The following is a 9,634-nucleotide window of genomic DNA, read 5'->3' on the forward strand; positions in this document are numbered from 1 at the left end:
GTAACACACTAACACACCCTAAAGTCACCAAATATGGTCACAAAGTCGGACCAAACCTGGTTCATACCAAAATCACATTTCAATCTTAACAAAATACCACTTTGATCGTAACTAGGGCTCCGGGAATCGAAACGACATGAATCCGGAGTCTAAAAGTAATGTCTTGATGAGAGGAACTCATTTATATACTTTATTTTATGATCAACATCAGTTAAAATATCAGAAACACACGAAAAAGCTGCTGTTCCAATTTTATCAAACCGAAAAATATGCAATCGAGTAATTCTACGAACACAATCAACATTACAACAACTAATAATCATCATACTAATAAAATATAATCAAAATACAGAAAAATAAAGAAAAATTAAAAAAATCTAGGGTTAGGGTTCATACCCTAATCAATAATCAAGAGATGTTAACTTGTAGAGAAGAACGTGTAGAATCCGATTATGCAATCTATTTGATGATCCATGCAAGATTAGATGAAGATGATGATGATTTGGTGGAGCTAGGGTGACGGCTCAAAAAAAAAAAAAAAGAGAAGAGGAGGAAGAAAATAAAATGGGAGTAATTAGGTTTGAGAGGAAATGCTAGTGTTTAGAAAATGAAAAATGGAATAATGAAATAAAATCACAAACCACCCCCTCCCTAAGGGAATTTTCGGCCAACAACTGAATGGGGTGGGCCCCACATGGCCCACAATGATAAATATGTAATTTCTTTTAGCCCGAACGCCCGATCGAAGCCCGAAACGCGAAAACGCTACTACGCGATTGATTTTTCGGAGAGATAACAACTACGCGACGGATAAAATATATAAACACTATATATAATCATATGACATCAAAATATCATAATTAAAATAATTAGGACTTAAAAATTCCAAAAGTTCGACCGTTGGTTTGAAAACCGAAAAGATTCGCCGGATAGAAATCCGCGACTCGTAGGAACGTATAATTTAAAATATGAATACAAATATTCATATAACACATAATAATTAATATATTATTACAAAAATAATAATATAGGTCATAGAAATGACGTGGCACGAATAACAATTAACGGTCGTTAAATAGTTAACGGTAAAAGATAACGGAAAAAGTAGGGTCGTTACAGCTGATTTGGTGAGACGATCAACTATTACCCAAATAGTATCAAAACCACTTGCAGTCCTTGGCAATTTAGTGATGAAATCCATGGTAATGTTTTCCCATTTCCATTCCGGGATTTCGGGTTGTTGAAGTAGACCTGATGGTTTCTGATGCTCAGCTTTGACCTTAGAACACGTCAAACATTCTCCTACGTATTTAGCAACATCGGCTTTCATACCCGGCCACCAAAAATGTTTCTTGAGATCCTTTTACATCTTCCCCGTTCCAGGATGTATTGAGTATCTGATTTTATGAGCTTCTCTAAGTACCATTTCTCTCATATCTCCAAATTTTGGTACCCAAATCCTTTCAGCCCTATACCGGGTTCCGTCTTCCCGAATATTAAGATGCTTCTCCGATCCTTTGGGTATTTCATCCTTTAAATTTCCCTCTTTTAAAACTCCTTGTTGCGCCACCTTTATTTGAGTAGTAAGGTTATTATGAATCATTATATTCATAGATTTTACTCGAATGGGTTCTCTATCCTTCCTGCTCAAGGCATCGGCTACCACATTTTCCTTCCCCGGGTGGTAACGAATCTCAAAGTCGTAATCATTCAATAATTCAATCCACCTACGCTGCCTCATATTCAGTTGTTTCTGATTAAATATGTGTTGAAGACTTTTGTGGTCGGTATATATAATACTTTTGACCCCATATAAGTAGTGCCTCCAAGTATTTAATGCAAAAACAACCGCGCCTAAGTCCAAATCATGCGTCGTATAATTTTGTTCGTGAATCTTCAATTGTCTAGACGCATAAGCAATCACCTTCGTTCGTTGCATTAATACACAACCGAGACCTTGCTTTGATGCGTCACAATAAATCACAAAATCATCATTCCCTTCAGGCAATGACAATATAGGTGCCGTAGTTAGCTTTTTCTTCAATAACTGAAACGCTTTCTCTTGTTCATCATTCCATTCAAATTTCTTCCCTTTATACGTTAATGCAATCAAGGATTTTGCTATTCTGGAAAAGTCTTGGATGAACCTTCTATAGTAACCAGCTAGTCCTAAAAACTGGCGTATGTGTTTCGGAGTTTTCGGGGTTTCCCACTTTTCAACAGTTTCTATCTTTGCCGGATCCACCTTAATACCTTCTTTGTTCACTATGTGACCGAGGAATTGAACTTCTTCCAACCAAAATGCACACTTTGAAAACTTAGCGTACAGTTCACTATGTCACTACAGTACCTACCCGTTAAATAAATTTCGTCCCGAAATTTTAAGCTGTTGAAGGTGTTGACGAATTTTCGTTGTTAAGTAGAAGTATTTTGATAAGTGTATTGAAGTCTTTAAAAAGTGTATAAATACATATTAAAACACTACATGTATATACATTTTAACTGAGTCGTTAAGTCATCGTTAGTCGTTACATGTAAGTGTTGTTTTGAAACCTTTAGGTTAACGATCTTGTTAAATGTTGTTAACCCAATGTTTATAATATCAAATGAGATTTTAAATTATTATATTATCATGATATTATCATGTATGAATATCTCTTAATATGATATATATACGTTAAATGTCATTACAACGATAATCGTTACATATATGTCTCATTTAAAAATCATTAAGTTAGTAGTCTTGTTTTTACATATGTAGTTCATTGTTAATATACTTAATGATATGTTTACTTATCATAGTATCATGTTAACTATATATATATATATATATATCCATATATATATGTCATCATATAGTTTTTACAAGTTTTAACGTTCGTGAATCACCGGTCAACTTGGGTGGTCAATTGTCTATATGAAACATATTTCAATTAATCAAGTCTTAACAAGTTTGATTGCTTAACATGTTGGAAATATTTAATCATGTAAATATCAATCTCAATTAATATATATAAACATGGAAAAGTTCGGGTCACTACAAGTGGCTCGTGCTCCATACAGACTTGCACCATCTGAGATGAAAGAGTTACAAAGCCAGTTACAAGAATTACTGGACTGTGGTTTCATTCGACTGAGCACTTCACCGTGGGGAGCTCCGATTTTATTTGTCAAGAAGAAAGATGGATCCTTCCGAATGTGTATAGATTACCGTGAATTAAATAAGTTAACTATCAAGAATCGGTATCCACTACCGAGAATTGACGACTTATTTGATCAACTGCAAGGATCATGTGTTTATTCGAAAATCGATCTAAGATCGGGCTATCATCAACTACGCGTCAAAGAAGAAGATATTCCGAAAACTGCTTTCCAGACACGCTACGGTCATTACGAATTTTTGGTCATGCCGTTTGGATTAACGAATGCGCCAGCTGTATTCATGGACCTCATGAATCGAGTTTGTAGTCCGTATTTAGATAAGTTTGTTATCGTTTTCATTGACATTATTCTCATCTATTCCAAAAATGAGTAAGAGCATGAGCAGCATTTAAGGTTGGTATTAGAATTGTTAAGAAAAGAACAGTTATATGCCAAATTTTCTAAGTGTGCATTTTGGTTGAAAGAAGTTCAATTTCTTGGCCACGTTGTTAGTAGCAAAGGAATTCAGGTTGATCCAGCTAAAATTGAGGCCATTGAAAAATGGGAGACTCCTAAGACACCAACGCAGATACGTCAATTTTTGGGTTTAGCCGGTTATTATTGAAGGTTTATTCAAGATTTTTCCTGAATAGCTAAACCATTAACATCGTTAACGCAAAAAGGGAAGAAGTATGAATGGACTTCTGAGCAGGAGAGTGCATTTCAATTACTGAAGAAGAAGTTGACTACATCGCCTATTTTATCGTTACCTGAAGGGAACGATGATTTTGAGATATATTGTGACGCTTTGCGACAAGGTTTTGGTTGCGTCCTTATGCAACGAAAGAAAGTTATTGCGTACGCATCCCGACAATTGAAGATTCACGAGCGAAATTATACGATGCATGATCTAGAACTGGGAGCAGTAGTGTTTAGATTGAAGATATGGAGACACTACTTATATGGGGTTAAATGCACTGTGTTTACCGATCATAAAAGCCTTCAACATATTTTCAATCAAAAACAGCTGAACATGAGGCAACGTAGGTGGGTCGAACTGATAAACAACTATGATTGTGAGATTCGCTATCATCCCGGGAAAGCGAATGTAGTGGCTGACACTCTAAGCAGAAAGGAACGAGAGCCAATTCGAGTACGAGCGATGAACATAAAAATTTGCATGAATCTCAACTCAAAAATCAAAGAGGCTCAACGAGAAGCTCTTACTAAGGAAAACATAGGAAATGAAATAATGAAGAAGTATGTGAAGCAACTCGTTATACGGGAATACGGAATTCGATGTTTTGCAAAACGTATTTGGGTACCAAAGTTGGGTGGATTAAGGAAGTTGATATTGAACGAGGCACATAAGACAAGATACTCGATACATCCTGGAGTTGGAAAGATGTATCAAGATCTTAAGACGCATTATTGGTGGCCTAATTTAAAGACAGACGTTGCAACATATGTCGGGGAATGTTTAAGTTGTTCCAAAGTCAAAGCAGAACACCGGAAGCCGTCAGGGTTACTTCAACAACCATAAATCCCAGAATGGAATTGGGACGGTATTACCATGGATTTTATCACAAAGTTACCCAGGACTGCATGGGGTTATGACACCATTTGGGTAATAGTTGATCGTCTCACCAAATCTGCACATTTCTTGCCTATAAAGGAAACAGATAAAATGGAGAAACTATTACGATTATACATAAAGGAAATTGTTTCAAGGCATGGAATACCTATTTCCATTATATCCGATCGTGATAGTAGATTTACATCAAAGTTCTGGCAATTACTACAGGAGGCCCTGGGAACTCGTTTGGATATGAGCACCGCATATCATCCGCAAACTGACGGGCAGAGTGAAAGAACAATTCAGACTCTTGAAGATATGCTCAGGGCATGTGTGATCGATTTTGGAAACGGATGGGATAAATATCTACCATTAGCAGAATTCTCGTATAATAATAGTTATCATGAGAGCATTAAAGCTGCACCATTCAAAGCACTGTATGGAAGGAAGTGTAGATACCCTATCTGTTGGAATGAAGTAGAAGATCGACGATTAACTGGTCCCGAAATCATACACGAAACTACTGAGAAGATAGTACAAATCAAGGAGAGATTGAAAACAGCCCGTAGTCGCCAAAAGAGCTACGCCGATGTCCGAAGGAAACCATTAGAGTTTCAGATCGGTGACATGGTTATGCTAAAGGTGTCACCTTGGAAAGATGTAATACGTTTCGGCAAAAGGGGTAAACTGAACCCAAGGTATGTAGGCCCGTTCAAGATCATCGAACGCATTGGACCGGTAGCTTATCGACTCGAGTTACCACAACAACTCGCCGGAGTACATAATACGTTTCATGTTTCAAACCTTAAGAAGTGTCTTGCAAAGGAAGACCTCACCATTCCTCTTGAAAAAATCCAAGTCGACGAGAAACTACAATTCATAGAAGAACCAGTCGAAATCATGGACCGTGAAGTTAAACAACTCAAGCAGAGCAACATACCAATCGTTAAGGTTCGTTGGAATGCTTGAAGGGGTCCCGAGTTTACTTAGGAACGAGAGGATCAGATGAAACAAAAGTACCCACATTTGTTTCCCGAGAACGCAAAATAGGTACAACTTTAAAATTTCGGGACGAAATTTATTTAACGGGTAGGTACTGTAATGACCCGGATTTTTCCGACCGTTTTATACATATGAGATTAATATTTACATAAATTAAACACTACCAACATGATAAGCAATCCAAATTGTTGAGTCTTGTGTTTTTGAAAAGAGTTTTACACAACGTTTGACCGTCCAATTTGACCGATGATATCACGAACTATATAACATACGATAATTATACGATTGTGTAAATATATGTATTTATACATATTTAACATGATCTAAGGATGGTTTAACATATCATTGTGTACTAATAACAATGAGTTATAAGTATACTTTGAGACTACTAACTTAAGTTTTCAAAACGGTAACTATACGTAACGTTCTTTGACATATATACCTATAATCTATGATGCTTATACAAGTATCGTATAAATACGTATTTAATTACTTTAAAGGACTTAAATACATAAAACAATATAAGTATATTCACAAAAGATAGTTATATTTGAATTCTCGTTCCGTTTTCTCAAGATTTTTACACGTATACCTAGGGTATATGTAACTGTATTTTACGCAGCTTCTAGATGTATTTACTATTGGTATATACACCTTTAATCATTCATTCTTAGCAGCCGTCTTAGAGTCAAAAACATGTGGAACCATTATTTATCAACTTGTATGACTAATGAGCTAAAAAACAAATTTAAGGATTTTTTTTTCTATATAACAAGTAAATTCGTTTTTATGATTTCACCCCATTTTTTCATTCCATTTTCTCATACTTACACTCCAAATTCTCTCTCAAAATACTCCTAACATCATACTTGATCATCTCTAAGCATTTTCACCATCTTTTAGCTTCATAATCAAGGTAAAACTATGTTTAAACTTTGATTCAATTCATGTAAGTTATTTATCTTAAATCAAGATATAAACTTACTTACAACCTTTGTTTCTTTTCATGATTTCACTTCTTAATCTTCCAAGTCATCAAGAACAAGTTCATATCTTGTTTATTCAGTAACTTTCTTCATCATACTTGAGGTATAACCTTGGTTCATCATCTTGTTCAATTCATATATGACTATCTTACTACGAATATATATAACAACAAGAACATAGTTTGAATGATTTCAAACTTGTTCACAAACTAAATAGATCTTTCTAACTTGACTTTTAAAACACTTTAAGACCTGTAATATATCATAATGATATGCTAACTTAACAAGATACAACTTGATTTTACAAAGAACACCTTAAAACTGAATCTACATCTTTGGAGTGCAACCGGGGGCTGTTTTGGGTTGGATAATTAAAAACCATCTTAAACTTTGAATTGAAAGTTTATATTCTGGAAAAATGATATTTCTTATGAATATGTTAATATATAAAAATCTCACGGTGTAACTCAAAGTGTAAGTATTTTTGTAAAAATGATCATCTAGATGTTGTTTTTACAACAAAAATGATCACTTTCATAAGATTCACCAAAGTTTGACCTATAACCTGTGATTTAGAATGCAAAATAAGGTATTAACAGTTCATATTCATAAATAATGACTCGATCCAAGGAAGTGGCAAGTTGAACCAACAAGAACGGAGTTATATTGAAGAAACTACGGCTAAAACAAAATTGGGTATCCGAAGCTAGTTTAGCTACGAAATTAATTGGAGTAAAACTAAACTAATCATATCTTTGCTAATTAATATGATATTTTATATATATTTACTTATGATTTGATTTTATATATTTCAGGATCACCCGTAAACAACACGAGAAGATTAATCATAAGACCTCATGATTGTACGCAACACGTCATTTGACAACACGGTACTTTATGTACGCAACACGTCATTTGACAACATGGTACCATGGGTCGAGATTAATTCTAATCAATACGAATACGATGGGGTCTTTATTTATTTTATTGAGCAACTAATTGTGGACCACTAACATCGGACTGCTAACTACGAACTAATAGATATTAAAAGTATTATAAGTATATATGTAACGATTATTTGAAAAGAAAATATGTTAATATATTATATATATGGTTAGGTTCGTGATATCTATCGGAGACCAAGTCGTGTTAAATATCTTCAAAGCAAAAGTGAGTATATAGTTCCACTTTTAAACTCTAAATATTTCGGGATGAGGATACATGCATTTTATGATTTACATTATGGACACAAGTGATTAAAAATATATATTCTACGTTGAGTTGTACAACTGGCATACTTCCCTGTAACTTGGTAACTATTATTTACATGCGGTATTGTAAACGCAAATCCTATTGATAGATCTATCGGGCCTGACAACCCCAACCAGACTGGACAACCAGTATTCAACGGTTGCACAGTACTTCGTTTCGGTGACTACACTTGGTACGGTGTAGTGAGATTTCATAATAAAGGGAATATGCGACGTTGATTAAATGTTAAGTATGGTTATCAAGTGCTCAACCACTTAGAATATTTTTATGAAAACGTTTATGTATATTAAATCTTGTGGTCTATATTTATAACGCTGCTAGCATTAAACCTATATCTCACCAACTTTATGTTGACGTTTTAAGCATGTTTATTCTCAGGTGATAATTAAAAGCTTCCACTGCATTATGCCGAATTTAAGCAAGATTTGGAGTATGCATATTTGTGTCAAAAATAAAACTGCATACCGGAAGATTTGTAATGTGAAATATGTTGGAAATCGTATTGTTATTATCAAATGTAAAGTTTGTAAGACTAAGATTATCGCTAAACGATAATCATTATTATGTGGTTTAAGCCTTTGGTTATAATAAGATTATGGTTTGTATCATAAAAACGTATGCAGATTTTTTAAAAAAAAATGTCACATATAGAGGTCAATACCTCGCAATGACACCAATGAATACGTGACGTTTATATTCGATATGAACGGGACGCTTCACCAATTAACGTCAATCATAATTCAGTTGACCATATCTTTTAATTCGTTCATCGAAATTACGCGATTTCTAAATTAAAAGTTATTGATTTTTTCGCCAGCTTTCCAAAAATATGCATATCATATACCTTTTATCAGTAATATATGTATTTAATTCGTGATTCATCATAAACTGTTTAACGACAAAATTTAGTATACAAGCATGCATAAACATATATACTCGGGCACTAGACATGGATACACAATTAATATATAAAAGATAAGATATGAATGCTCACGTATCAATATTGTGATTCAATATTGCAGGAAAGTACGTAGACGCAACAGAGATGATAAACACTAGGTTTGACTTGCAAACAATACCCACGAATATTACCCATAACCTCCATAGTTATAACCCATAATTTCCTTAGCTCTATCCCGCTCGAAAACCAGTTTTGAAAGTAACACGCTCAAGACCTCGTCGTAGTATTTTATGTATAATACTAATAATAACGATATACAAATACTAATAATAATAAGATTAATAATAATAATATTAATCTTTAATAATAATAATAATAATAATAATAATAATAATAATAATAATAATAATAATAATAATAATAATAATAATAATAATAATAATAATAATAATAATCTTTAAATAAAAGAATAAATATTACGGAGTATGTGTGAAGATCACAGAGACAGATGAATGAATTTGAACATAAACTGATCGAGCTTTATAGTGTTTTCTGAATCCAGTGTGACAACCCGGGAATTTCTGACCAAATTTAAATTTAATCTTTTAATGATTCCGACATGATAAGCAAAGTCTATTTAACCGTGTCTCAAAATGTTTGAACTATTTTTCATGAATGCATTTGCCCTTTGACTATACCCGACGATTCACGAACAATTGTGTGTAAATAAATATGTATAAATATATACATATATAT

This window comes from Rutidosis leptorrhynchoides, chromosome 5 (genome assembly GCF_046630445.1).
Source record: "Rutidosis leptorrhynchoides isolate AG116_Rl617_1_P2 chromosome 5, CSIRO_AGI_Rlap_v1, whole genome shotgun sequence".
Taxonomy (NCBI): domain Eukaryota; kingdom Viridiplantae; phylum Streptophyta; class Magnoliopsida; order Asterales; family Asteraceae; genus Rutidosis; species Rutidosis leptorrhynchoides.